This window comes from Tenrec ecaudatus, chromosome 1 (genome assembly GCF_050624435.1).
Source record: "Tenrec ecaudatus isolate mTenEca1 chromosome 1, mTenEca1.hap1, whole genome shotgun sequence".
NCBI lineage: Eukaryota > Metazoa > Chordata > Mammalia > Afrosoricida > Tenrecidae > Tenrec > Tenrec ecaudatus.
The window spans coordinates 193,288,617-193,316,213 of NC_134530.1; the positions used below are offsets into that span (position 1 = coordinate 193,288,617).

Here is a 27,597-nt window from a genome sequence, read left to right on the forward strand (position 1 = left end):
GGTAAAGGCTTCCCCGAAGAAGTGATGTGTGAGCTTCGATAGGAAGGTAAATGCCTTTGCAGACAAGCAGGGAAGTAGACTTTCCAGGATGACAGATGGCATGTGCAAAATCCCAGGAGGCTCAGGAGATAGCAGGGGGATCTACTTGTAGCCCAGAAATGTCAGAATACAAGTGCCAGGCTATGGAGATGAGATGAAAGACTGAAGAGTAGCCTGGATGCTGTCTACTGAGCTAAGGACATTGACTTGAGTCTATGGGAGGTGTGGAGCTAACATCTCCGGATGTGCGTGTTCAAAGTTTGCTCTAGTGGCCAGTGCAGGGATTGTTTGGGTAGGGGTGTGAAGCAGCATGGGAGTGGAGTTATAGCTAAGATTCCATAAGAAGTCAGTTATTGTCAGAAGACTCAGATGGTCGTCCAGATAGGGTTGACCAGAGAACAGTTCCAGTGGTATGTGAAGCCAAGGTTTGGTCAGAGTAGTGAGCGAGTGAAGTGGAATGAAAAGCCACTTACGTTAAAGGTCAAAGAAAGTTGAGGCTAAGAAGCAGAGACATTATCATCGTGCATGTGGCATCCTTAGAGGATGATGGGAAGTTTGAGATGAAGGAGTGGCAACTGCTCAAGTCCTCAGAGAATATGGGGATGTCAGAGTGATGAGGAGGGATAGAGTGAGAATCATCAACCAAACCTCAAAGGAATAAGGAGTCTTACAAGATTATGGAGTAGAAAATCTAGACTTTAATTCTGGAAAACAGACTCTTGAAAGAATCCAAGTGATGCTTTTTATTGCCAAGGTGGGTCAATTTCCATGATGCCCGGCCACTGGGACCCACTCAAAGACAACCTCACAGATGGGTGCCCACAGAATGCAGGTGAATCTTCACAGGGACCCCACTGTCCTTGATGCTGTGCATGGTGGTGCCTTCAGAACTATCCCCAACCTCTCTACTGACACTGAGCCTGTCCTCTCTCTGTCAAAGCAAAGGACTTAGTGGAGAGCAAATGCTTTGAGAATGATTGGGGCAGGGAATGTATGGATGTGCTTTATACAATTGATGTATGTATATGTATGGATGGTGATAAGAGTTGTATGGGTCCCTAATAAAATGTAAAAAAAGAAAAGAGGAGAAAAAAATGATTAGGGCAGGGACTGTACAGATGTGCTTTATACAATTGATGTATGTATATGTATGAACTGTGATAAGAATTGTATGAGCCCCTAATAAATTGTTAAAATTTAAAAAAAATTAAAAATAGAAAAAAAAAAGCAAAGGACTTAGGGGAAAAACAACAACCTTTTTCTTCCCAAAGTGCTGACCATTCAACACCAGCCTTCTGTTAGCAGGTGGGTTTCATTGCTCATTCACTTCTCTGTTGGGCATCTACACACACCGTGTGAGGCACATGAGAAATACTAGACGTGGTTCAATGCCTTCAAGGATCTCATAGTCCGATTAGAAAAGCCAGACTGCTATGCCTGGACCAGCAAGAGGCAATCTACTCCATGTATAGTTTAAGGGCAGTTCTCTGATTTTGCAAATGATTTCAGTGCTCATAATCTAACTAAAGGATTAGTGATTTAAATCCACTGGAGGTGCCTCCAAAGAGAAGCCTGGTTACTTACTTCCAAAAGAGCTCCCCCATTGAAAACACTATGGGGTGCAGTTCTTCTCTGAGACAGATAGGGTTGCCATGGGTCAGACTCAACTAGACCAGGTTTGATATTTGTGTATCCTTGGGCTACATGGGTGTGTATTTCAGGCTGCCATGGTGAACCAAAGGAGGCTTTGGGAAAGCCTGTGTTTAAGAGAGGCACGGCCCAGCAGACATGAAGTCCAAGAGGGACAGGGCAGGAAGGCGTGGGTTACACCAGAAGAGGAAGTGCCATGAATGGTTGAAGAGGAGACGAATTAAAGGATAGAAAGTCCCTTGTGAGAGGCAACCGCAGAGTGTTTGCAGAGGCAAGATGGGGGTCACTGAAGCTCTTCCAGTGAGGGGCAGTTGGAAGCTGGACTGCAGCAAGTTCAGAACGAGTAAGACGTGAGAAAGCAGAGACAAGTACAGGCAGTTCCCCAGGTTTTGAATGCTCAACTTCGGGATGACTCTTACTTGCCCTTTAGCTGGAAACCAGACCTTCTGCCCTTGAGTTGGCTATGCCTCATAGGGACCACAACTAAACTCAGTGCCGACTCACGGCAACCCTATGGGAGAGAGTAGAACTGCCCTTGTGAGTTTCTGAGACTGGTGCTATTTTGGGAGTAGAAAGCCCTGTCTTTCACAAGAGGAGCAGTGAATGGCTCTAAACAGCTGACCTTGCAGTTAGCAACCCAATGCATAACCACTATGCCACCAGGACTCCTCTTGGGACCCTTTAAGAAAGATCATACTGTTCCACAGGATTTCGGAGGCAGTAAGTGTTTATGGAGACAGACTTCCTCATCTTCCTCTCTTGAATAGCTGGTGGGTTCAAAACGCTGAACTTTTAGTAAGTAGCCAGATACTTAGCACACTACACCAGCAGAGCACCGAGTTGCCCTCTGAAACAATTGAACCAATCCTATTTGCAACAAAACCGCCACCATGGAGTCGACTCAGACTCATTTCATGGCCATGGACTTGATTCTGACCATAGCAACCATATAGGACCGGGTAGAACTGTCCCCATGGGTTTCCAAGATTGTAACTCATTATGGGAGCCTCATCTTTTTCCCAAAGAGCTGCTGATATTTTTGAACTGCTGACCTTGCAGTTAGCAGCCACACACGTAACCACTACACCACCAGGGCTCCTTGTAGTGACCCAGCATGTATTCTCCTGCGGGGCACCTGATAGGTTTGAGCCGCCCATCTCGAGGGCAGCAATTCAAATCTCACCCAATAGCAGGACTCCTTCTTGCCCTAAACAGGCTTAATAAGAACCATAGGCATCTGTTCCAACTTACCTACAAATTCAACTTAAAGACACACTGAGAAATAGATCTCCTTTGTAAGCCAGGAACTGCCCGGAAGATAGTCACGGACAGCTGAGTTTTGCTGGGAAGAGGCAGAGAAATGCAACAATAGCTAGATTATGTATGTGAAGCTATGGAGACAGCAAGTGTAGGTTGTTGTTGTTGTTGTTAGCAGCATGGCTGGGGAAAACAAGAGAGGTTGTGAGTACAATAGCCATATGAAGTTACGAGAAGCATCATGGGTTGATATTTTAAGAATGGAAGAAACATGATCATGTTCCTAGCCTGAGGGGATAGAGCAAAGAGGAGAAGCATGAAGGGCCCAGGCAGCGAGGATACTGCGCTTGGACTTGCCAGGGAGGGAGGGGGTGAAATCCAGACCACAGGTGGGAGGCTGGGCTGGTCAGGAGGAGGAGACTTCTGACACAGGGAAGAGGCTGGTGGTTGGGAAGACTTGGATATGATTTTAGGTTCAGGTAGGGATGGAGGAGATGTTGAGCAGCTCACCCTCAATGGTATCAGTCCAGTCCATTATGTAGGAGATGAGGTTTTCTATTCAGAACACAAAGGATGAAGGTCATGTGGGGCACAAGGATATGGCTGAAGGTGAGGAGCAGACCATAGGGGAATGGAAGTATTGCGCATCAAAGATCTCACGTTTTTTAGTCCAGGCTGACAATGATCATTGTGTTGAAATATGCATGTTGTTTGGGGGAATACTAAGGGTGTTTCTGAGCGTGCTAGCTTCAGAGGGGTGCCATGAAATCCATGAGAACTCGTCCTACAGCTGCTAAAAGCCAGCATCCTCTCCAGCCTCCAGATTTTGTTAGCAAGCTGCCGTCCAGCTACTAGACAGGATCTTGGGCTCTTGTCGGAGAGAGACGGCAGGGAAATCAATTAGACATCAGTGACATGATGTAGGAGAATCTCTAAGCACAAACAACTGATATCTGCTTGTAGACATTGATAAGTTATTGGATTCTTGATGCTTTGGTAATTGAGAAAATCCGGGAAAAGTAGGTTAGATGTGAGTTCTTCGTGTAGTCTCTCTTTCTCGCTCTCTCCTTTTCTTTGCCTCTATTGCAAAGCCTTCCTTTCAGAACAGGCTGATCTTTGGGGAGAGGATGTTAATTTAGATTTCAGAGCTTTCCTCAACTCAAATAATCTTCCGATTTACCTGCATGCTTCCCCATTGGCAGACAAATGGGGTGTCTTTTGGATCTTTTAGAAAGTAAAGGTATTTTGCTATATTATTTGAGGACAAAAGGCTATAGTTTCTTATAAATATGGCTTTAATGATTTAAGAGGGAAACTACAGAAAGAAAAAAGAAAATGCTCCACCTCCAACCCATCGCCTTTTCTCTGTCTCCCAGCTGCATATCTGCAAATGCTGTCCCATGCCTCATACTCTCTGCTGCCATAGATCAGAGGGAGCAGTTATAAAAGGCACAGGCTTCTCACTCCACGCAGACATAGAAATATGTCCCTTCTGGTCTTTTACTGGGAAAAAAAAGACGAAACTTTCTACTCCCATAAAGAGTTACAGTCTCAGAAATCCACAGGGGTAGTTCTTCTCTGTCCTACAGAGTCACTGTGAGTCAGATTGGACTCAATGGCAGTGAGGAGATCCTCTTCAGCTCATTAACTACTTCATTTGTGTTCCTAGACTTCCACCCACCCATCCATCCATCCACCCATCCATTCACCCATCCATTCACCCATCCATCCATCCATTCACCCATCCATCTATCCATCCACCCATCCATTCACCCATCCATCCACCCATCCATCCATCCATTCACCCATCCATCCACCCATCCATTCACCCATCCATCCATCCATTCACCCATCCATTCACCCATCCATCCACCCATCCATTCACCCATCCATCTATCCATCCACCCATCCACCCATCCATCCATCTAGACATCTAGTAATTATCCGTCCATTTATCTAGGATTAGGTTTCAGCTGGTATGAACTTGTAGGGTTATATGTGAGTTGATAAATTTTGGGCATACTTTCTTATCAGATGGTAAATGGCCACTTCTTTACGTGCCATTTAGGATTCCCAGATTCCCCCACAGTCCAGTGATGCCCCTCACAGCAGCGACTGCCTCTTCCCAGCTCCAGTGTATGGTAGTCATTCTAATTAATATGCTCCATTACACCAGGTTTTAAATAGTATTGATAATACCTTTCCACTGATCTGTTTTCTCACTCAGCTACATCTTGATCTTACGATACTTCATGTTTCAGGTACCACACAAGGTGCTGGGGATACAATAGTGAACAGAGTTGTGAACAAAGGCGTTAACCTTTGTGAAATCTATCACGTAGAGAAATTTCTTAATCTTACTATTGTTGATACTTTGGACCTAACAATTCTGTGTTGTGAAGGTCTGTTCTATGCATGATAAGATAAGAAGAGGCTTCAAAAGTTCATGGAAATGGAATCAAAATATAATGAAAAATTTCACAAATTTGTTAATACTCCGGCAAGGTTACAGCAGCATCCCTAGCCTTTAATCCGTGGATGCCATAGCTCCCATGAAAGTTTTCCCTAACAACCAAAAATGTGTCTAGACATTGTTAAATGTCCCCTTGGGGGCAAAATCACTCACCTCAAAGAGGAAACAAAAAGGATTATTTTTTAAATAGTCATGAAAAAAATTTAAAGTAGAAACTATAAAGATGCTCTGAAGAAAATGAATAGGGTGCCATCATAAAGACTAAAGGGAGATGTGAAGATTAGTTATGAAACTAGACCTCATGAATGATGCTGCACTTAAGCAGAAGGCTAAGGAATTAGAAGGAGCCAGTCACATGTGGAAGGAGCCTTGGTGGTGTAGTGGTTATGTGTTGGGCTGCAATCCGCTTATAGTTGGCAGTTCAAAACCACCAGCAGCTCTACAGGAGAAAGACTGGGTTTTCTACTCCAGTAACAGTTACAGTCTCAGAAACCCACAGGCAGGTCGCCATGAGCCAGCATTGGCTGGGTGGCAGTGGTGACATGAGGAATCAAGGGTAAGAGAAGAGCCTCAGGCACCAAAGGACCCCTGCTCTTTGAAGAGGAGAAGGAAGGCTCCTTTGGCTGCCTCCTGGGAACCAGAGGGAAGGGTGGAGCCAGACAAGACTGAAGAAGTAGGCAGAGGCTTTGCAAACCATGCTCTTCAGAGAGAAATCCAAATGCATGCAGTCTTGGAAGTAGGAAAGTGATGGGAGCAGATTAATGTTCTAAGAGCGTCAGATTGTTGAGTGTCAGCCAAAGTTGGGAATTGATTTCAGTGTTCAGGCACGACATTGAGAATAGGCTGGAGCAAGGCAGTGATGTGGATGGACTGGAAATTGTCCTGCTTATTCCTGATGCCTCATATATTTTGGCTATACCCGGGTTTTGGCAGTCTTGGTGCTGAGGCCACCTTTATTTGATTCAGTAGCACTTACTGTGTGCTGGACATGTTAAGACACGGAACTCAATGCCTAGTAAAGACCGACACAACACACTAAGAATGTAGAGATGCACATACCTAATTATACCCCCAATGTAAGAACAATTAGGTCTTATGATATGATGTTTCTCAATATTTATCCTCATGAAGAGTTCACTGAAGATAGAGGTGCTATAGCAAAATGTGGTGAAGAAATCAGACAGTGTCTGACTATCAGTAAGAATAGTATCTGGGGTCTTAAAGGTTTGTCTGCAAACAAGCAGCCATCTAAGTGAGGTTTCAGCTAAGCCCACACAGAAGAAGCCCACCAGCCTGGGTGATCCAAGGATTGTAAATAATAGCATCTACAAAGGGAGAAGAAAACTGTATTAGAGCTTAAATTCTTAGCACACAGTTTACAGAGGCTATGGATGACAATGAAAGCTAAACAATAACTTGCAGGGTACTCACGTGGATTAAGCCTCTGATGAATCTGCTCTCACCATTGACCAGGGATGTGAATGGCCTTGCAGTATTAGACAGAGTTCATTGGAAAGTAGACTAGCACAGATGTAGTTAGGTTAAAATTTAACACTATCATCCTTTCTCCCTTTGACCCATTGTAAATTTGTTCTAGTTTTATTTTCTGTTGAGGTTTTCCTCGTACTGTTTTGTTATTGTTATTTTTTGCTTTTGTATCATTTTCTTTATATGAAATCCAGGACAGGTCAATCTAGAGAGACGGGAACTGGATTAATGGCTCCTTCAGGTCATGGCAGGGAGGGGGGGGGGGGAGAGGGAGCGGGGGAAGAGTGAGAAACGAATAATAACAAGTACAAGAAAGAAGAAAATGTTCTAAACTTGATTGTGGTGGTGATTGCATAAGTCTTTTAAAGAGTTTTAAACTATTTAAGTGTATGACATGTTTATTATGTCAATAAAATTGTTAAAATTTTTAAAATAATGTAGAGGTGCCATTCTAAAAGCATGAGGTCTTATGGAGAAAACGCTAAGCCAGCCTGCAGGAGGGGGCCCGGTTAGGGACCACTTTATGAGGGAGGCGGAAGCACCCCCGCTGATGTTTAAAGTCTGTTAAACCAGCAAGTGCAAGACAGTGGGATGCCAGGCCTAGCACGGCCCAGCAAAGACCACGGGATACCAAACATGGGGCAGAAGCATAAAGCCCAGGCCAGGAACCAGTGAGAGAGGAGGTGGCGGAAGGGACCAGCAAAGGCCAGAACATGCCAGCAAATTCAGCCTGTGCCTCTCAGGGGGACAGAGCCAGAAGCAGATGAGAAAGGGGAGAATCTGGCTCCCCGTCTCGCCTTCTCTAAGAACCTCTCGGTGCCAGAAGGCCCTTTCTCGGGTCTCAAACTGCTTCAATCCTCTTAGTGGTTCCTCTTTTCTTGGCTGTCCCACAAGATTCCTTATCCCAGTCTGCTCCTGGCAAACTAAGAACCATTTACCTTTACAATCCTGGCACTCTGTCTGTGTCACTGCCCTCACCCATGCTCCTTCATAAACCCCAAAAGGAAAAAGCACAAGAATCACTCTTACCCTAAAACCACGAATACAAATGTAAGTGTTTCAAAACAAGGGATTGCTATAATAAGCCATTTAAAAATTTAAAATGATGTAGCAACATTTCACATGAAAAGATACTCGTGGTATATCGTTAAATTATTTGTGTGTGTAGCAAAATGGTAGCAGCGTTTGTCTCCAAGCCAATAGAATTAGAAAGTGTTTTTGTTTGTCTTAAAAAGATGTGTGTATGTTTTTAATATACAAGTATTACTTTTATCATAAGCAAAAACCAAACAATAAGCAAAGCTGCTCTCGGAGTCTGGTTGGCAATGCTTACAAGACTGATAGCCCTGTGGCTTGCTCCCGTGACTACGCTCTGTAGACAGCAGTATTTCTCTCCAGGAAGACTGCGAGCGAGACTAATTCATTAAGTGCTTTCAGTTCCAAAGATGACAGGAGCCAGGAAAACATAAAGTCTTGTAACTACGACAGCCGGTAGCCTTGATGTCTGTGTGTTCATTTATTAACTAGACGTCATGCAGCCATTCCCCCATCAGCTCCACGAGCATCACAGCTGACTCTGGTACAGCTCACCGTCCCTAAATGCTCCAGCCTGGCCACCAGAGCAAATATAGACCCGGCTGGGCAGAGGATTGAAACTCCAAGAACTGCTAGGAAGCAAAATAAACTTGACTATTGACTGGGATTGGTGAGCTGCTTAGGAGGATAGGGTATTGAGGTAGATTGTAGGTCACTCACTCTCTTTAAGCTAATGACGAGTCATGCCTTCATTGTGCCGGGCGTGAGCGCTAGTTGCACATGCTCTTTTCTCCATCAAACGCCACAAGAGGTTTGTGAGAAATTATTCACATTTTAGAGCTGATGAAACGGAGGATTCGAGAGAATGAATAACTAGTACATAAAAGAGCCTGGGTTTGAACAGGTTTTATTTTATTTTTTTTTACTGAGCTTCTCTTCCCCACTCCTACCCACCCACCCACACCCCTACTTCCCTACCTAATGCATGCTGCTTCAAGGTCGATTTGAAAGCTTGGGGAATGTCCTGTTGGTTTGGGCTTGGAAGTTCCCCAACACTGAGTGGATGGATGGAGATGGATGGATGGATGGATGGATGGATGGATGGATGGATGGATGGAAGGAAGGATGGATGGATGGATGGAGATGGATGGATGGATGGATGGATGGAAGGAAGGAAGGATGGATGGATGGATGGATGGATGGATGGATGGATGGATGGATGGAGAGATGGATGGATGGAGATGGATGGATGGACGGATAAGAGAATGATATGCAAAGGGCAACAAGTTACACAAAGGCAGGAGGAGGTCGTTGCTGTCCTTGGACATTGCAAGAACACAGTAGCTCTTGTTCCCTACTCGAGTTTGCTCTAGCTACTTTGTGTCCGAGAGCATGTTTCAGGCTCTCATCTGGCATCCCTTTTTCATCTTTCTTTCCTATCTTTTTAATGACCTCTTGGTTTCTTCATGTCTGATGCCCCAGAGGTCTTCCTATAGCGCATCTACTCTTTGGTCACCAGTGTTCAATGCATTGAATTTATTCCAGAGATGGTCTCTAAATTCAGGAGGGATAGATTCAAGGTTATATTTTAAACCTTGTGGACTTGTCTTAATTTTCTTCTACTTCAACTTGAACTTGTACTGCTCTATACTTGGCTTTTGGCCATGTTCTGACCAAATATTGAGCTTGTCCATCATCTTTTCCCACTGATGTGGTAGATTTGAGTCCTACATATTCCATCTGGTGATGCACACCGGTATCGTGAGATCCTTGTGTATAGTCTTTATTCATGTTGTTGGGGGGAAAAAAGGTACTTGCAATGAATAAATAAGTTCTTGGTCTTGCAAAATTCTATCATGTTCTCTTCAGCATGGCTTTTTTTTAGAGTTAGAAAACCAAAAAGAAAGAAAACAGTCAGCATATTTTATTTTTTAATAATTGTATTGGGAGCTCTTATCACATTCCACACATACATCCATTGTGTCAAGTACATTTGTACATTTTCAAAACATTTTCTTTCTACTTTAGCCCTTGGTATCAGCTCATTTTTTCCTCTTTCTCCCCTACCCTTCTCCCCTCTTGAACCCTTGATAATTTATAAATTATTATTTTTTCATGTCTTATACTGACTGATGTGTCTCTTCACCCACATTTCTGTTGTCCATCCCTCTTGAGGGGGGAGGTTATATGTAGAGCATTGTGATTGGTTCCCCCTTTCTTCCTCCATCTTCCCCTTACCCTCCTGGTACCTCTTCTCTCATTATTGTTCCTGAGGGGTTTATCTGTCTTGAATTCCCTGTGTTTCCAGCTCTTAGCTGTACCGTGCGTGTACATGCTCTGGTTTAGCTGGATTTGTAAAGTAGAATTGAAGTCATAACAGTGGAGGGGAGGAAGTATCAAAGAACTAGAGGAAAGTTGTATGTTTCGTTGGTGCTCTACTGCACCCTGACTGACTCGTCTCTTCCTTGTCACCCTACTGTAAGGGGATGTCCAATTGTCTACAGATGGGCTTTGGGTCTCCATTCCACACTCCCCCTCATTCCCATTGATATGATTTTTTGTTCTGAGTTTTTTATGTCTGACAACTGATCCCATGGACACCCCATGTGTTAGTCTGGGTAAACTAGAGAAACAAATTCATAGAGACTCATATGTGAATAAGAAAGAGATGTATATACAAGTGCAATTGAATATTGAGAAAGCATCCCAACCCAGTCCAGATCAAGTCCATAAGTCTGATATTAGCCCATGTCCAATACTAATCTATAAAGTCCTCTTCAGACTCATGAGACATGTGCAATGATGCTGAATGTAGGAAGATCACAAGTCAGTGGGTTGGAAGTCTTCTGGATACCATAGCATAAGCATCCCAGCGCTGGCAGGGGTCTCTACATGGCTTCTCCAGCTCCAGAGATCTGGTTGCAACACGGTAAGTGCATGTGGCTTCTCCATCTCCCAGGGCTGTATCAGGGTAGGTCCATGTAGCTTCTCCTCAGGGATATCTCACAGGGAGTCAGACTTGTCAGTAGGGGGTCTCCCAGGGAGTGAGCCAAAAAGAGTGGGTCTCTCACCTCCAAGGGGGAAATACAGGAGTTCCCAGAATTCTCAGGAGAAGGCCATGCCCACACAGAGACCTCATTGGCTATGACCCAATTAATGGACTAGACTCCACTCCTTTACTCTTAATCCTCTCAAGTCCCAAATTGACAGATGATTATATAACTACCGCACTCCATGATCACACAGGCTTCTGTGCTTCTTCATGTGGACTTTGTTGCTTCTAAGCTAGATGGCCACTTGTTTATCTTCAAGCCTTTAAGACCCCAATTGCCACATCCTTTGATAGCTGGGCACCATCAGCTCTCTTCACCACATTTGCTTATTCACCCATCTTTTCTCGGTGATCATGTCAGGAAGTTGAGCATCAAGGAATGCCAGGTTATAGAACAAAGTGTTCTTGCATTGAGGGAGTACTCGAGTAGAGGCTCAATGTTCATCTGCTACTTTAATACTTAACATATAAATATATTTATATGGATCATTTCCTTATCATTATATCTAAATATATTTGCATATGTTCATTCTTGTATTTAGACCTCTAAATATGTCCTTTGCCTCCTACTTCTTTCCTCTATTTTCTTTTACTTTCCTCTTGTCCCACTATCATGTTCAGCCTGCATTTGAATTTCAGAAATTCCTGTCAGCTACATTACCCTTGATCAAGCCCTGCCAGGCATCCTGTGCCCTCTTGGCCATTGATTTTAGATCACTTATTGCTCCCTTGTCCTTGGGTTGGTTGATACCCTCCTTCCTTTCCTTTGCCTCCCCCTCTCCCGTGTCCCCCTGGAACCGTTGTTTTCTCCTTCAGATTGTTTATCCCGCCTGTCTTATCTAGACAGACATGCAGAGACAATAATCAGCACAAAAACAAGACAGAGCAAAACAAAGCAACAAAGGAAAACAGGAACCAACAACAAAAATAATCCCAGGTCTGTTGATCTTTAAGAGTGTTTTCCAGTCAAGTCAGATGAGGGGTCACCCCTGGCCACAACATCTATTTTTGGTATTCCCCAGGGACTTCTTTGCTTTTGCTCCCCTTGCTGCTCTGTTGTGCACACCTTTAGCATTTTTCCCTGATGTGGTGGGGTCAGACCAGGCACAATTCCCACATTGTGCCTCCAGTGTTGTCCCCTGAAGCACTATGGGTCAATGAAGAACATCATGTTTCAGGGTGGGGCCAGCCCTGTGGTCCTCTCTGTGCATTGACTGCTCTGAGCAGGATGTTTTCCACTCTCTCTCCTTCCCTCTTCGTTTGCTCCAAGGCCATCTTTTCCAACTACCGTCTTCTTCTTTGTTTCTGTCATTGACATTCCTCTCACCATTAGTTATTGATGCATATTGATGGCATGTTTGATCAACTTCAGACTGCAGAAGTTAGCAAAAATCTTCAACTTCATTTCTGCATTAGTGATGGGTGTGTAAAGTTGAATGACAGTAGTGCTAAGTAGTCTTCCTTGTAGGCATATAATAAACATCCTATCATTGACAGTGCTGTAAATCAGGATAGATCTTGAGATGTTCTTTTTGATAATGACTGTAATATTGTCCCTATCCAGTGTCTTGCCTGACATAATAGGCCATGTGATTGCCTGCTGAAAAATGGCCAATAGCAAGCAGTCCACTCCGGCTCATGGATGTCTAGGATATTGATCTTTAGTTGTTCCATTTCATTGTTGACAACTTCCGTTTCTCCTTGATTCATACTCCATATAGTTCACATTCTGAGTAGTAATAGATGTGGAAAGCAGTGTCATTTCATCTGGAGTTATTGCTGCATCAGCAAGTGAAGCACCTGAGAATGGTGCTGGATGCACATCGTGAAGGTCGACTCTACTTTGAAGAGGCAGCTCTTCCCTGGTTGTATTCTGAGTGATCTTCCAACCCACGGGGCTTGGCTTCCAGCAGAACAGCAGTGTTCTGCTGCTCCCCACAAGGTGTTTCCAGGTCAGTATTTTCAGAAGTAAATTGTCAGTCCCTCTTCCCATTCTCTCACTCTACAAGCTCCACTAACACCTGTCACCCATGGGTGGCCCTGCAGGCATTTGAAAGAGTAGTGGCATATTTCCTGCAACATAGGCAAGCCACCACAGTACAACTAAGTGGCTACTGAATGGCACCTAACACCACCAGAGATTGACCAGTATATGACTGTGAAGGGAATAGACATCAGGAAAGTGTTTTTTCTTTCTTTCTTTTTTTAAATCGCTTTATTGGGATCTCGTACAACTCTTACCACAATCCACACATACATCCATTGTGTTAAGCACATTCGTACATTTGTTGCCATCATCATTCTCAAAATGTTTTCTTTCTACTTGAACCCTTGGTATTAGCTCCTCATTTTTTCTCTCGCCCTCCCTGCCTCCCCCTCATGAATCTTTGATAATTTATAAATTAGTATTGTTTTGCCATGTGTTACACTGTCTGACATCTCCCTTCACCCAAAAAGTGGTTTTTCTAGAGCTGGAGAGAACTAGGATCATGGTGGGTGTGTGGGTCAGCCAGGCCTCTCAGTTTGGAGAGGAAAGGTGCTGGTCTAGGCTAGTGTCCCTGTACAAAGCTACTTATCTTCTGTTCTCATTTGCAAATTGGTTACTAAGCTCCTAGTAACTGTTCTAGAAGTTTGTCTGTCTGAGGGCAGTTATGGTTCCATGATAGAATTCTTGCCTTCTGTGAGTTGAATGACTGCCAGCAAATCTCGTGTACAGCCATTTGTCTATCAGTAAAGGGTTATATGTTACTATGAATGATGCTGAACAGATTTTCGCAAAGTTCTCAAATTGAAACAGACTAGGAAGAAAGTCCTGGCAATCTCCTTCCAAGAACATCAGCATGTGGAAACTGGATCACAGCAGTGATCACGGGATGGCACAGGGCAGGGCAGCATTCTGATCCCTTCATTGTGCTGGGGGTCCTGACAAGTTGGGAGCTGACTCAGTGGCCGCCAACAACCATTTCAGTAAAAGCAGTTTGTTGGCCCCAGTCTATCCTCATGGTCCAGGGGCACAGCAAGCAAGGCGGCTCATATAGTGATGCTTCCTGAGCTACATTCTAGAGGCAACACTTTCTTTGTCTTATTGTCAAATTTCCATCAAACTGACAGCACTCCCCCGGCTCAGACGAAGGGCTGTTTTTCTCCCTGTGCTGTCAGTGTTAAGAATACTGGAGATTGGTCATTGGGTCAGCAAGGAGAGATTGGGGGAAGTTTTGGCTCACATCTCTTCTCCCCTGGTCATCTTCCTGCCATGTGGAGACAAGGGCCACACTGTGTTTGTTAGCCAGCAACAGGAATGAAAGCCACGTGTTCAGACCACTGTGGGGCCCAGCACAGAACTACTCTGGGCAACACCATGAACCCTGACTTCCCAGGCCCCATCACTTCCTTATATAGAGGATATACACTGACTTTGGGTCACAGAGAAATGCCACTGAAATAATTGTGCAGAGCCTGTTGGTGGGGAGTGGGGAGCTGCAGAACCCTGGAGTGGCTCGAGTCTGCTTCTGAGAAAGTGAGGGCTTGTTGGGATGGACTCAGAGGAACTGACTTCTGAGGAAGGGTGTAGGACGCTTGGGAGGATTGCATCTCACCTAGTGGTAGGGTGTAGCAAACCCCACTTTATAGATAGGGAAACTGAGAGGCAGATATCTGACCTCCAGGAGGCAGAGGCATCCTGAGCTTGGGTTCATGCCATACCCTGAGGATTCAGGTGAGTAGCAGAGCCTGAATTCCTTTGTTCTCCCTTGACCTTGAATCTACTTTCCCCCTAATGCTCTCTACCAGCCGCTTTTGATTTGGATTAAGGAACTGCTAACGCCACACCACCCACCTAAGCACACCTGTGCACACACGTGCACGCGCACACACACACACACACATACTTTCACGTGTGTTTTTCCTCCTATTGTGATAAATATGTAACAAGACATTTATCCTCTCCATAATTTTCCTATGCCCAGCTAATTCAATACACACTGGTCCTGAAATTTCCCATCACCCTTCACAGAAGCCAAGCGCTCCCCAAGCCTTCTGCCTTCTTCTCCCCCTTCTCCCACTAGCTTCCTGTAACCAGTAATGCACTTTTGTATCGTTCTATTTGCCTATTCCAGATCACCTCATATCCATGAGCCCATGGAGTCTTTGTGCCTTTGTGGCTGACATTTCTCTCAAGGTCCATCCTTGCTGTAGCCTGTCTCAGGCGAGGAACGGCTTTGAAAGGCTGTGTATGAAAGACACACACACATACAGCCAGCTCTTTTAATTTTGTGTGGGAAATCTTCATGGCTCTAGGGCTAAATAGAAACCTGAACCAATCAGATAACCTTTCCGGGGGCTCTGAAGAAACAAGATTCACAGAACTGGCTGACAGCACTGCAGAAAACAGACCCGCTGGAGATACCTATGTGCTGGGTGGTGACCTTGACGAGGGTGACCTTGTACTGGCCTATTTCTCTCAGGTTGCTGGGGCAGTGGCAAGGCCCAGCAACAGGCTCTAGTGCATTCTCCTAGCAGCTGAGCAAAGGTATGAGAAGGCAGCGAGGCTGCCCACACCGAGGCATGGAAAAGCAGCCGTTGATGGAGAATGAGGCTGGTTCAGAGTTCTGTGGGCAGGCTCTGCGTTTGGTGCTCCAAATCCCATGCTCACCATCTCAGGGCCCCCCTGCAGCCTTACCTCGCCTTCTCTCTGTTGGGGCCAGGGTGTCTGGGCCTTACCCGGTGTTCACGTCTTACTTCTCGCACACAACCCCCAAGCAAAGCAAGGCGATCGTTCTCCCTGGGGGTGAGCTGCTGTTCCAAATGAAGCTCCTGTGCTGGGGTGGGGGTGGGGGGTTCTCATGGTGATTCAGTGCAATTGGCCTGAGTCTGGGATGCAGCCACCTGGACACATCCATCGACCTCTCTGTGCCTCAGCTGCCTTATCGTTAAAATGATAACAGTGGTCATTCATACCGTCCAGAGGTCGCTGTGAAAATTATATCCATCAATACACATCAGGCACTTTCTTTAAGCAGCACTTGTCTGTGTGGAGCAAATTGTTAAGAAAGGTTGATGGTTCGAACCCACCCAGAGTGCCTTAAAAGACAGGCCTGGCAAGCTGCTTCAGAAAGGTCACCATCTGGAAACCCCCTCGGCGCCCACGGGCTCACCCTGAGTCAGATTCAACTCCATGGCCACCAACTGTAACGACCAGCCATGGAGAAGCCTCTGCCCTGCCACAAAGTACAAGCTTAGGAACCGTTCGTTCGCTATCATTAGGAATTTTATCCGTGTCACCTGTTAATCAGTTACCAAGGTCCCGGGGAGGGAGATCTAAAGGGTTCCTCTTACAACGCACCTGAGCGAGCCCAGACTTAATGCACTCCACCTGTGGTCTCTCCTGCCCAGCTGCAGCGGGTGAGGCTCGGTTCCATGCCAGTGGATGCTGCTCTGAGTCTGGGTGCTGGAGGGGATGTCCCAGCACAGCACCGCTCAGACTTGAGCGAGCTGCCAGTGGACGTGGGGGGACGGGGAAGGGAGGGGGGGGGACAGGGAGCTTGTTCAACTTGGACTAGGCGTCCGCTGGCCTGGGAGTCTGCGTTTCCATCAAGCTCCCAGGTGAGGCTGCTGGGCTGGGGATCCAACTGGGAGACCGTGCGTCACGCTGTGCATGAGTCTGAGCAAAACGCCTTTGACATTCACGCCCAACTGTGCGGCTCTGAAAATCAGAGGCTGATGCAGCAGGCAGGGGCCGGCACTGCCCAGGAAAGCTCCGGGTGTTGGAGGAGAAGCGGCCACTGAGACGCCGGGGCAGCGCTGAGATGCTGCCAGAGGGTGGTGAGTGGTGAAGGGCAGGAGTTGGGGGAATTTTAGGTTATTTTAAGCCTCAGCACTGGGTGCACATGGATTTTTCTCCCTTAAGTGGGGGGAGAAATGGGGGGCACTTGGGTTTATCAGTCTGCTTAGCAGACAATTCTGAGCCTGAGGCGACAGGAGGCCCCAAAGCTGAGCCTCCTCTCTCCTCTCCGGAAACGCCCTCTTAGAGTGCCTGCCTGGGGGGAGCTGATACCCCTCCACCACAGTGGGGCTCTTACACCCTCCGTGTTGGATGCACAGTCTCTGACTCACAACCGAGTACCAGAAATAACCATAACCACGGCCCCTCCCCCTCATTTCAGACCTGACACTCTTTTTCCAAAAGTCCAAACAGGAATTTGTCCTCTCTGGCGTCCCTCAGAGACCTTGTCCAGTACCAAGGCAATATGACCATCCTAATGCCAGTGAACAAGAGTCCTGGTAGAACAGTGGGTTGCTGCTGGGCTACGAAGCACAAGGTAGGCAGTTCAAGCCTACCAGTTGGTCTGTAGGAGTCAGACGGGGCTTTGTGTTCCTGTAAGCAGTTACAGTCCAAGGAACACACTGGGACAGTTTGACGGTGCCCTATAGGGTTGCCAAGAGGTGGGATTGACTCTATGGCTGTGATTTTGGAGTTTGGTTTGAGCACAGTGCACTGGAGCCCTAGGAGATCTATCTGGTGAGCTTTATACCACTAACCGCAAGGTCAACAGTTCAAACCCACCAGCCATACCCCTGGCAGAAAACTGAGACTCTATGCTCCAGTAAAAAGTGACAGCCTCAGAAATCCTAGCTAGAGCTTCTATGAGAAGGTTTAGCTCAATGGCCTGGGTTTCGTTTACTCACTGCCTCCAGGTCCATTCTGACTCACGGACCCCGTAGGGTAGAGGAGAACCGCCCAGGTGGGTTTCTGAGGCAGTAAATCATTAGGGGAGCAGAAAGCCTCGCCTTTCTTCCATGGCACAGCATGTGTGTGTGAACTGTTCATCTTGAGATCAGCAGCCAAGTACATAACCCACTGTCATACAGATACCCCCCAAGGTCAGCAGTTTGAATCCACTGGCCACTCCACAGGGGACAGCTGAGGCCGTCTGCTCCCTAATAAAGGTTTAGTCTCAGAAACCCCTAGGAGTGGTTCTACTCTGTCCAGCTGGATTGTTGTGTGTCAGAACCCACTTGCTGGCAGTGGGTTTAGTACAGCAAGTATGCTCTCCTCTCCTGCGTGTACATTCTGGAGAAAACCTCCCAGCAAGGGCTGGGCCATCCTGTGGCCGCTGCCTAGACTCCCTTAGGTCAGGCTTGTGCTAATTTACAAAATGGCCTGTGGTAATGAGTGCTAAGAGCAGTCGCAGACCCAGCACCCTGGGAAGAGACTGGGGATCCGGTCCGGCCTTCCCGAGCTTGCTCCCTGCACGCACAGCCAGCTCCCAGCATCTGCACGCCTTTAATCTCCCACAGTTGGCCCAGTGTGCTACTCATTTGTATCTGTCACTTTGCATTCCCCGCGTGGCTGCTCGAGGCAGACTGGGAGCCTGCTCCTTTCTTCTGGGAATGGTCCCCGAGGACTGCCCAGCCCTCCATAAAGGCTTTCACGTTCTTTTGTTTCTCTTGTAAACCCTCATCACTCCCTCCCCCATCTAAAAGACATTCCAGTGCCCTGGAGCCCCACCTTCAACAGACTGAGAGCTGCTGGCTGCTTCCTTTTGCAATCCTCTTGACCCCATTGGCCTGAAGGAGCGTCCTGGTGCTGAGGCCCCTCCCAACACAGATAACATAACAGCATCCCTGGATTCTATTACCTCCCTCCAATTCCAGCAGCCAGTCGGGACGTGCTGTCTCCACTGCCCTGGACTCCATTTTGACCCGTAGGGACCAGACTGGACAGAGTAGAACTGCCCATGGGGTTTCCAAGAGCGTAGTTCTTAACAAAACAGACCCCTCATCTTCCCCCACAGGGGGCTGATGGATTGATCCTCTGACCTTGTGGTTAGCAGCCCCATACTTATCCCACCATACCACCAGGGATCCTTGCAAGAAACATGAAGCTTTAAGTTGTTTAACCTTAGTCAACAGTGGAACAACCAGATAAGTAAAGTGTTTTGCCCAAGACCACACAGCCAACCATGTCTGTTCTTTCAGGATTTTATTGGTCTCCCGGATTCCAGCCTCAGTACTGGGGGCTCTGATGCACCCTGCAGTTAGCTGGGGTGGCCTGGTGCAGCCCGACATTTCCCCAGCAGTCCATGGTACTTTCAACATTCTTCTCCAGCACCACAATTCAAATGCATCAATTCTTCTACGGCAGTGGTTCTCAACCTGTGGGTGGCGACCCCTTTGGGAGTTGAACCACCCTTTCACAGGAGTCGCCCAATTCTTAACAGTAGCAAAATTACAGTGATGAAGTAGCAGTGAAAATCATTTTATGGTTGGGGAGGGGGGGTCACCACAACATGAGGAACTGTATGAAAGGGTGGCGGCATGAGGAAGGTTGAGAACCACTGGTCTATGGTCTTCCTGATTCCAGACCCCATTCCCACAGGTGTGTGGAGCACTTGGGAGTACTGTGGCTTGAATCCTTCGTCCTCAAAGTAACATGCTTGCTGTTCAGTGCTCTAAAGAGGTCATGGGCGGCAGACCTGACATTTGGAGAGGGCCACACTGGCCTGTGGATTCTCTAGCAATTTTGTAAACTCTAGCTGAAGTAGGAACAATTTTGACCAGTATCACCTGTGGATTCTAGAGAATAAAATTCTACAGCCAGACTGCACACAGTGTGAAATTCAGAACCAACGAACCAGCCCCAGGATGAAGGAAGGCTCCAGCAAGCACTTTCCCCACCCGCATAGCCCATGCAGAGGAGGGTGCCTGCGTGGGAAGGGTTCGGGTTTCTCCAATGGAAGGGCACATCCCCTGGGCTCAGTCCTCTGAGCAGTCGCTGGCCGCCTCACTTACAAACATCTGGCCACAGCCTAAAGTGAATGTGTCCGTGTGTTTGTTTGGGGTATTTGTTCATTCATTCATCTCAAATCCCTCCCTGTTCCTATCCCTCCACAACAAAGGAAGGCTAAAGGAAGATTGATTTTGCTTTCCCACCTACTTCGCGTCTGCCTCTTGAATCCCTGGCCATGACCTCTTCCTGACTCCAAGCCACGGTCATCTTATTACCTTAGTTATTGTCACAGCTCCTGACCAGTCGCTCACTGCTCTTAGCCCTGACCTGCTCCTGCACATCCGTTCTTTGGGTCATGCCTGGCAGCTCTATGAAAACATTGGGCCTTCATTAAACCCAGCAAGTCTGCACACTGCCCCCAGGATGGGGTCCAAACTCCTGCCATCGCTTAGAGAGAGCCCTGGGGGGCCTGGCTTCTACTTGACCCTCCAGCCTCATCTCCCACCTGACATATCGCCCCATCCCCGAATCGCACTCTTTCCCTGGAAGTCTCCCAGTGCCTCAAAAGCATCACAGTCTTTCTCACAACCTGTGTGTACATCCTTCCTGTCCTGCCCCCCACCCCCACCCCCACCGTGGGGGCTGAGCTCAACCTCAGGGAGCTAGAAGCAGTCCTTGACCTCTCCTGCAATCTGATTGGCGTTCCTGCTCTGTGCTCGTTCTGTAGTCCCTCCCTCCTAGCACTTAGACTGGTGTATTGTGGGTGCTCTGGGGCTGTTTGTTGGTTTGACAGAATAAATCTGATTCGAAAGAGAACAAATATGGAAACAATCATTGAAACGAGCAGGTCATACATAGTAGCCTCAGTACCCAAAGACCCTCATATTCCCTTAGCCCTCTTTCTGAATATTCCCTAGAAAAACTGGCTATACCAGTCCAAGTCAGTTCTGATTTATGGCAACCCCGTGTGTGTGTGTGTGTGTGTGTGTGTGTGTGTGTGTGTGTGTGTTCAAGTAAAACTGTGCTCTATAGGGTTTTCAATGATTGACTTTCCCATAAGTAGAGCCCTGGTGGTGTAGTGGGGTACACACTGAGCTCCTAACCAGAAGCCTAGCAGTTCGAAACCACCAGCAACTCTGAGAGAAAGATGAGGCTAGTCCCATAAGGAGTTACAGTCTCAGAAACCCACAGGGGCAGTTCTAGTCTGTCTTAAGAGTTGGATTCGACTCCATGGCGGAGTTTGGTTTCGTCTTGATTTTAGATTCCTGAATCTTTCTTTTAGTTTGGTTTCATCTTGGTTTTAGATCCCTGGATTAAGCTGCCTTAATCTGGAAGCTCTGCTGAAACCCATCCAGCATCCTAGCAACACGCCAGCCTCTGTTGACAGGGGCATGGTGACTGTGCTTGGGATGCACTGGCCAGGAATGGACGGCTAGAATCCTGCCACTGAGCCACCGCTGCCCACCCTCCTAATGGAGACTTGTCCAGCTGCTGTTGAGCCTGGTGCACTGCCCTCTGCTGGTGGAGCCTGCTCCTGTCCGGTATGCTCTCCAACACATTTCCTTTATTCCTTCTCCCAACTCCACCCCCCAGCCCCACCACTTTGTAGGTCAAGTCAAAGTAGCTTTAGTAGAAGCTCCAGATCGGCGTGCCCCTTCCTCAGATGCATCCACTCTGCTTGCACCAGCTGCATACCCACAGATTCTCACCCATCGCTGGAGTCCTCTCCTGCCCCTTAATACTCAAGACCCATCACCCTTGACAGCCCCCTTGTCTCAGCCTCAGCTGTGCACACTCTGAGACCTCCCCAGGAGGTCCTATCACTTCTGCTCGCTCCTTTGCAGTTTCTGCCCTGCCCTCTTTCTGCCCTACTGCTGGCACATTCTCTCTGGCCCGCACTTCCTTTTGCCTTCCTCCTTCTGGGTCTTAAGCCATGCCCCCCTTTACTTTCACCTCTGGTCTGGCTCCCTCCCCGCTGTGTTCTCTCTTATGTCTGCACCGTGTGTGGTGTCCATCTGTCCTACAGAAACCCTCTGTGCCCCATGGCTGTCATAAGCTAACATCTGGGCTCTCCTCTGAAGTAGACTCTATTTACTCCCCACCGCCTATAGCCTGTAAAGTTCAGTCTCCACCTTGAGGAGGGACAAGCACTGTGGGACTGTGGGTGCTGATGACTGCAGGGTGTGGAGCTTGGGTACTGCCAGGCCCAACAGGAGTCTGAGATGCCCACTCAGCTACAAATCAGGCTTCCCAACCCGAGCTCATGGACCACAAGGGGCCCAGGGGTGGGCTTTAGAGGTTTGTCAAGAATTTGCTGCTTTGTAGACACAATCTTTAGATAAAGTCCATGGCTGTGATCAGATTCTCAAAGGGATCCATAAGCCACCTCCCGCCCACACCTAAGCTTTTGGCTTGGGGGCTGAGCTGGTACAAGCCACACTGATCTTCCCAGCTCTCTGTGTGCTTAGATGTCTGACCAGCTCTCAGTTGGGATGGGAGTCATGGCTAGGGCACTCAGGACAAGCTGTTTCTACTCCCAGGTCCCAGAGGAGCTTCTCAGTGCTGACTTCTATTGACCGTATCCTTTGTGTCAGCTTTGTGATGCCCTCAGGCCCAGGGAGGCCTTCCTGAGCCCCTAAGCCAGAGCTGTTCTATGAATCACACTCCTCAAGCATCCAGCATGCACTCTGTCCAGGCCCTGGCACCTTGTCATGTGGCCATGCTTGTAGCTCCCTCTTCACACCCCCAGAGTCCAGCATATGGTGGACACTCAGCAACATTGGAACTTAGTTGGATGGGTAGATGGGTAGATGGATGGGAGGCTAGGGAGAGAGGGAAGGAAGGAAGGAAGGAAGGAAGGAAGGAAGGAAGGAAGGAAGGAAGGAAGGAAGGAAGGAAGGCAGGCAGGCAGGAAGGAAGGAAGGAAGGAAGGAAGGAAGGAAGGCAGGAAGGAAGGGCAAGTGAACAGGAATATAAGTAGGTGGATGGGTAGGTGGGATCGTAAAAGGCCCTTGTTGTTTTGTGAGTGAAGATGTGATGCCCAGAGAAGAGTGTGTAACCCTTCAGAAAAAGAGTTGGGCTTGTCCTTCAGTCTAGCAGGAAACAGTAGGGAAAAGAAGACTCGGAGTTGATGGGGAAACTTTATTGAGATTAAGCCTAATTCTACTGATAAAACACCCCCAGGTGTCCTTGGCAGGAAAAATTTATTCTCCTTAGTTTTTGTTACAAATTCAAAACCAGATAAGATTGAAAGAAATAATCGAATGATGAGGAGTAAACTAGTGAGATAGATAGATGAGTCATGGATTCTGGAAACAGAATGGTACCTATATTTGTGGCCTTCTAATTTGCCAGTCAAGGAGCCCTGGTAACCTAGTGGTAAGTGTTGGGCTTCTAACCTCAAGGTCTGCAGTTCAAAACCACCAGCCACTCCAAGGAAGAAAGATGTGACTCTCTACTCCCATAAAATATAACAGTCAGGGGAGGGAGGGGAGAAAAAAAAAAAAAGAGGACCTGATGCAAGGGGCTTAAGTGGAGAGCAAATGCCTTGAGAATGATTGGGGCAGGGAATGTATGGATGTGCTTTATACAATTGATGTATGTATATGTATGGATGGTGATAAGAGTTGTATGAGTCCCTAATAAAATGTATAAAAAGAAAAGAGGAGAAAAAAATGATTAGGGCAGGGACTGTACAGATGTGCTTTATACAATTGATGTATGTATATGTATGAACTGTGATAAAAATTGTATGAGCCCCAATAAATTGTTTAAAAAAAACTGGAAAAAAATACTAAAAGAAAAAAAAGAAAACCAGTATGTATATATATATATATATATCAGTCTTGGAAACCCACAGTGGCATGCTATTCTTTCCTATAGAGTATCTGTGAGTCGGAATCAACTCGGTGGTGCAAGTTCAAGTTAGTTCAGTCCACATTTTGCAGCACACTTCGTGCTGGGGCCTGAAGAGCGAGGCTCTGTGCACCTTGCAGGTAGGAATCACACACAAAGGAAAGTGCAGCAGCTCCTGATCTTCCCCCCACGCCTTCATGGGGCCAGTGACTTCCTCAGCCTCACTGTAGACCAGGGGTTCTCCACCTCCTCAGGCCGTGACCCTTTCATACGGTTCCTCAGGTGGTGGTGACCCCCAACCATAACATGATTTCCATTGCTACTTCATCACTGTAATTTTGCTACAGTGATGAATCAGGCGACCCCTGTGAAAGGGTCGTTCGATCCCCAAAGGGGTTGCGACCCACAGATTGAGAACCGCTGCTCCAGACGGAGGCTGTCTGTTGGCCCTGGGGAAGCGATTTTGTTTCCATGAGTATGGCAGGTCTGCCCTCTGCTAAGTGGATTGACAGATGGAAACCCACCTTCACTGGTACCATGGATGATCTGCCCCACCCCACCCCCCAGCTTTGGCCCAGGAATTTAGACACCAATTGTCATTCTGCTGGCAAGGGCTTTTCAAAAGCTCAGCAGAGAGAAATATTATTCAGGACAACTTTTCATTGTCACCTTTTGGGGGCAAAACCTTCATGTTAAACCACCCCACCCCTCGGTGCTCTGGGTGAGGTGAGCGAGGCAGGGCAGGAGCTCTGGGAGGCCCACCCCCTCGGCCCTCACGAGCCTCCTGCAGACCTGGGTGCTTGCCAAACTGGCTGGCTATGTTCTCTGGGAGGCAGAGGGTAGCCCTGGTGGCGCAGTGGGTTACACACTGGGCAGTTAACCTCAAAGCCAGACGTTCCAACACACTGGCTGCTCTGAGGAAGAAGCTGAAGCTCTCTGCTCCCATGAAGATTCACAGCCTCTGAAACCCACAGGGGCAGTTCTGCTCTGCCCTATGAGGTCAGTATGAGCTGGCACGGGCTCAGTGGCCCTGGGTGGGTCTGGACGAACCTCCTCAAATAGATGCCCTCCGCTGTGGTTGATGTCTGCCCTTTACAGTGTTGCACTTCACCTCTGCCATGCCCTGCGATGTTCACTCTCAGACTAGCACTGGCGCCCTCAAACTCCCCTAAAGAGTGGCCTTTCCATCCACATGTTAATAAAACAACAAACTTTCACCTACAACACAGCATCTCCTTTCAAAGAAAATCCTCCGGAAAGAATTCCTCTCGGGGTTCAGTGCAAAAAACAACTGAGATCTTCCACAGCTGTGGGTTTTCCTCTTGTAAGTGCTTGTATTGCCCTTTTCGCTTTGGCTGCTGAGGTGACCAGGGTTAAATTCACAACCCATTTTCAAGCAACTGGGGCTGCGTCTGCGTGATGCAGTCTGCGTAGTAAAGGCTAAACCCACTGCCAGTGAGCCGATGCCGACTTAGACCGGCCGTGTAGAGAGGGTAGAATTGCCCCCCGTGGGTTTCTGAGACTAACTCTTAGTGGGAGCAGAAAGCCTCTCTTTGTCCAACAGAATGGCTGGTGGTTTCGAACTGCCATCTTTGAAGTTAGCTGTTGAACTCGTAACCCTCTACACCACCAGGGCACCTTTCAGTCATAATTATAACCAAGAAAATCCAACGGCGCCATTCCATTCTGGAATGCGTTTTGTAACACATGGAATACGCATGATTTGTCATTGACTCAACACCAACAGGTTTGGTTTGGGATGTGGCAACTGTGCGTGACCACATAAGATGCAACCCTCTTACTTACCACCTGCCTCCCTGGCGGCCTTATCTGTTTCACTAATAGTCTGCTCTTGGCATATATTTCTGAAGCATCTAAAACTCCTTTGGGCCAAGGTGAGATTTAAAGAATTATTCTCTTAGATGGCCATCATGAGTATAGCTGTCTTCCCACCATTTATGCTGGGCACTAGCAGAGATGCCCAGGTTAGGATCCTGAGGAAGGTAACAATGTTCTCCTCACACCCACTGCCACACTGGGACAGCAGAAGGTGGGTGGGCCCAAGGCCTTATCCAGCCATCGTCCTTCAGTTCAGCAGGCACTGAACACCTGCTTTTAAACCACACTTTATGGACTAAAAGTGGCATGATCTCAGGCCACTGGGGAGTCTAAAAGCCACCAACACTGTGGTCAGTGGACTGGAGATGGGGCCATGCGTGCCTCGAGTGCAAAGAGGAGGAAGCTGGCCTGTCAGACCGTGGGACAGGAAAAGATGAGGGCCTGAGCTGGGTTGTCTGACAAGTGGCAGCAGGAAGGATTACAAAGGCAAATACATCGTTCTTCCTGGCTGTGGCCATTTGTCAGAATAGCGGTTGGTAACCATGCGTAAAAGAGCCTGATGATGCAGGGGTTAAATGCTTGGCTGCTAACCAAAAGGTTGGTGGTTCAAATCCACCAGCCACTCCATGGGAGACCGATACAGCTGTCTGCTTCTGTAAAAATGTGCAGCCTTGGAAACCCTGTGGGGCAGTTTAACTCTGTCCTGAGGCTCGCGATGAGTTGGGGTTGGCTTGGAACCGTGCATATACTATGTGCATGATTCTCCAGCCGTGGGGCTTATTGAAGCAGCAGCAGCACCTGGGAATTAGAAAGGCAGTTTCTCAGGCCCCCCCAGACCTGCCAACTCAGACACCGTGCGGGAGGGCCAGCAATCCATGGTTTCTCCAGCCCACCAGATGTTTCGGAAGCTCACTAATGGTACACGATTCCTGCCCTGAGTCGGTTTGCATGAACAAGCTGCTGAAATCTCATCTGCTGTGTGCAAAGTGAGGTTACTGCCATTGCTTAAACCTGGAACACTGATTGCCTGGTTCTATCTAGTGGACTAGTATGACATTCCCAGATTTACCCAAAGAGAACTGAGTGTGCTGCTCAAGCCCCTTGGTGGCAAGGGGACCAGAGAAGCTTGCCAGTCATCACGGCGTCCTCGCCCCAAAGAAACAGCGATGTTTGTCAAGGGCTTTGAGAGCTCAGAGGGAAAAGCATCTGCCGTGCTTCGTGGGGAGACCTTTGGGTCCCCAGTTGTGAAAATGTAGAGAGGAGGAGAGTAGAGCTGTGGTTGGCAGGGCCTGGGGGAAGGCCTGACTGGTGCAGGTGTCTTTTGGGTGCACACGATCTGGAATCAGACTGTGGTGCTGGATTCACATGCATATAGGAAAATCCACTGAATTGTGCTGTGTGCGTGGGATAAAATGTGCATTTTGCAGAATGTGAACGTCATCTCAAAGGAGTCCCGTGGCCTCATGAGGAGGCAGTGCTGTAGTACTTCTCGACCAGTTCCCCTTGCCTGCATCCAGCCAAAGAGCAGCATGCAGTCCTAAGATCAGACAGGGCACGTAATATGAGGGAGCTGTGAAAATTCCTGGAAAAAGTGAATTTCCCCATGGAGTTTGTGTACCCCTCCCCATCCCACCCTACTCCGCCCCACCCTACCTATGTGTAGATGCGCAAAGACCTCTCTTGGTTGATTGATGCCCCTGAGAATGGGCAGGTTCCCGGGGAGCAGTCAATGGTGCGTCTGTGGTCTCCCACACTCCCTAAGCACGCGTTGCCCTTCCAGGGAGTAATGCCTCACCTCCGCTTCATGAGAGCGGCTCCTGGGGTGGTGGAGGGGGACAGCGAGTGCGTGTTGGAGAAAAATGACTTCTTGCTTTCAGCCCAAATTCTTTCCAGCTCCTTGGGATGAGCACAGATCTGTTTGTGACGTCAGAGGGAAAGCTCCGGGGACCAGCTGCTGCGGCTCCTCAGTCTGGAGAAGGCGCCTTTCCCTGGTGCAGGCAGCCCCAGGGAATGGGGCGGGCGCTGATCTCAGGGCCTGGGGGAGCAGCCTCAGATGAGCACCAGGCCCTACTGCTCACCGATATAATCTGCTTTGATGGGCAGCGCGAGGCTGTTTTCCCAATTAGGGCTGTTAGAGGATGCTGGCAGGGGCAGCAGTGGGCTAATTTAACAGACCCAGCC

At 47.8% G+C, this 27,597-nt stretch overlaps 1 protein-coding gene and 1 pseudogene across 3 annotated transcripts in view; one reads left to right on the forward strand and one right to left on the reverse strand.

Moving 5' to 3' along the window:
* LOC142422662 (protein FAM163A-like) overlaps positions 1–27,597 on the forward strand; it is an 89,714-nt gene that overhangs the window by 11,701 nt on the left and 50,416 nt on the right. Inside the window, exon 2 of one of the 3 annotated variants that reach the window (XM_075527983.1) lies at positions 21,027–21,263. The exons of the other annotated variants lie outside the window; for them this stretch is intronic. The gene's annotated coding sequence lies outside the window, so the exon portion shown is untranslated. The remainder of the gene's footprint in view (positions 1–21,026; positions 21,264–27,597) is intronic. 3 annotated transcript variants of the gene reach the window in all.
* Positions 1–27,597, reverse strand: part of LOC142439196 (small ribosomal subunit protein RACK1-like) — a 61,354-nt pseudogene that overhangs the window by 11,667 nt on the left and 22,090 nt on the right.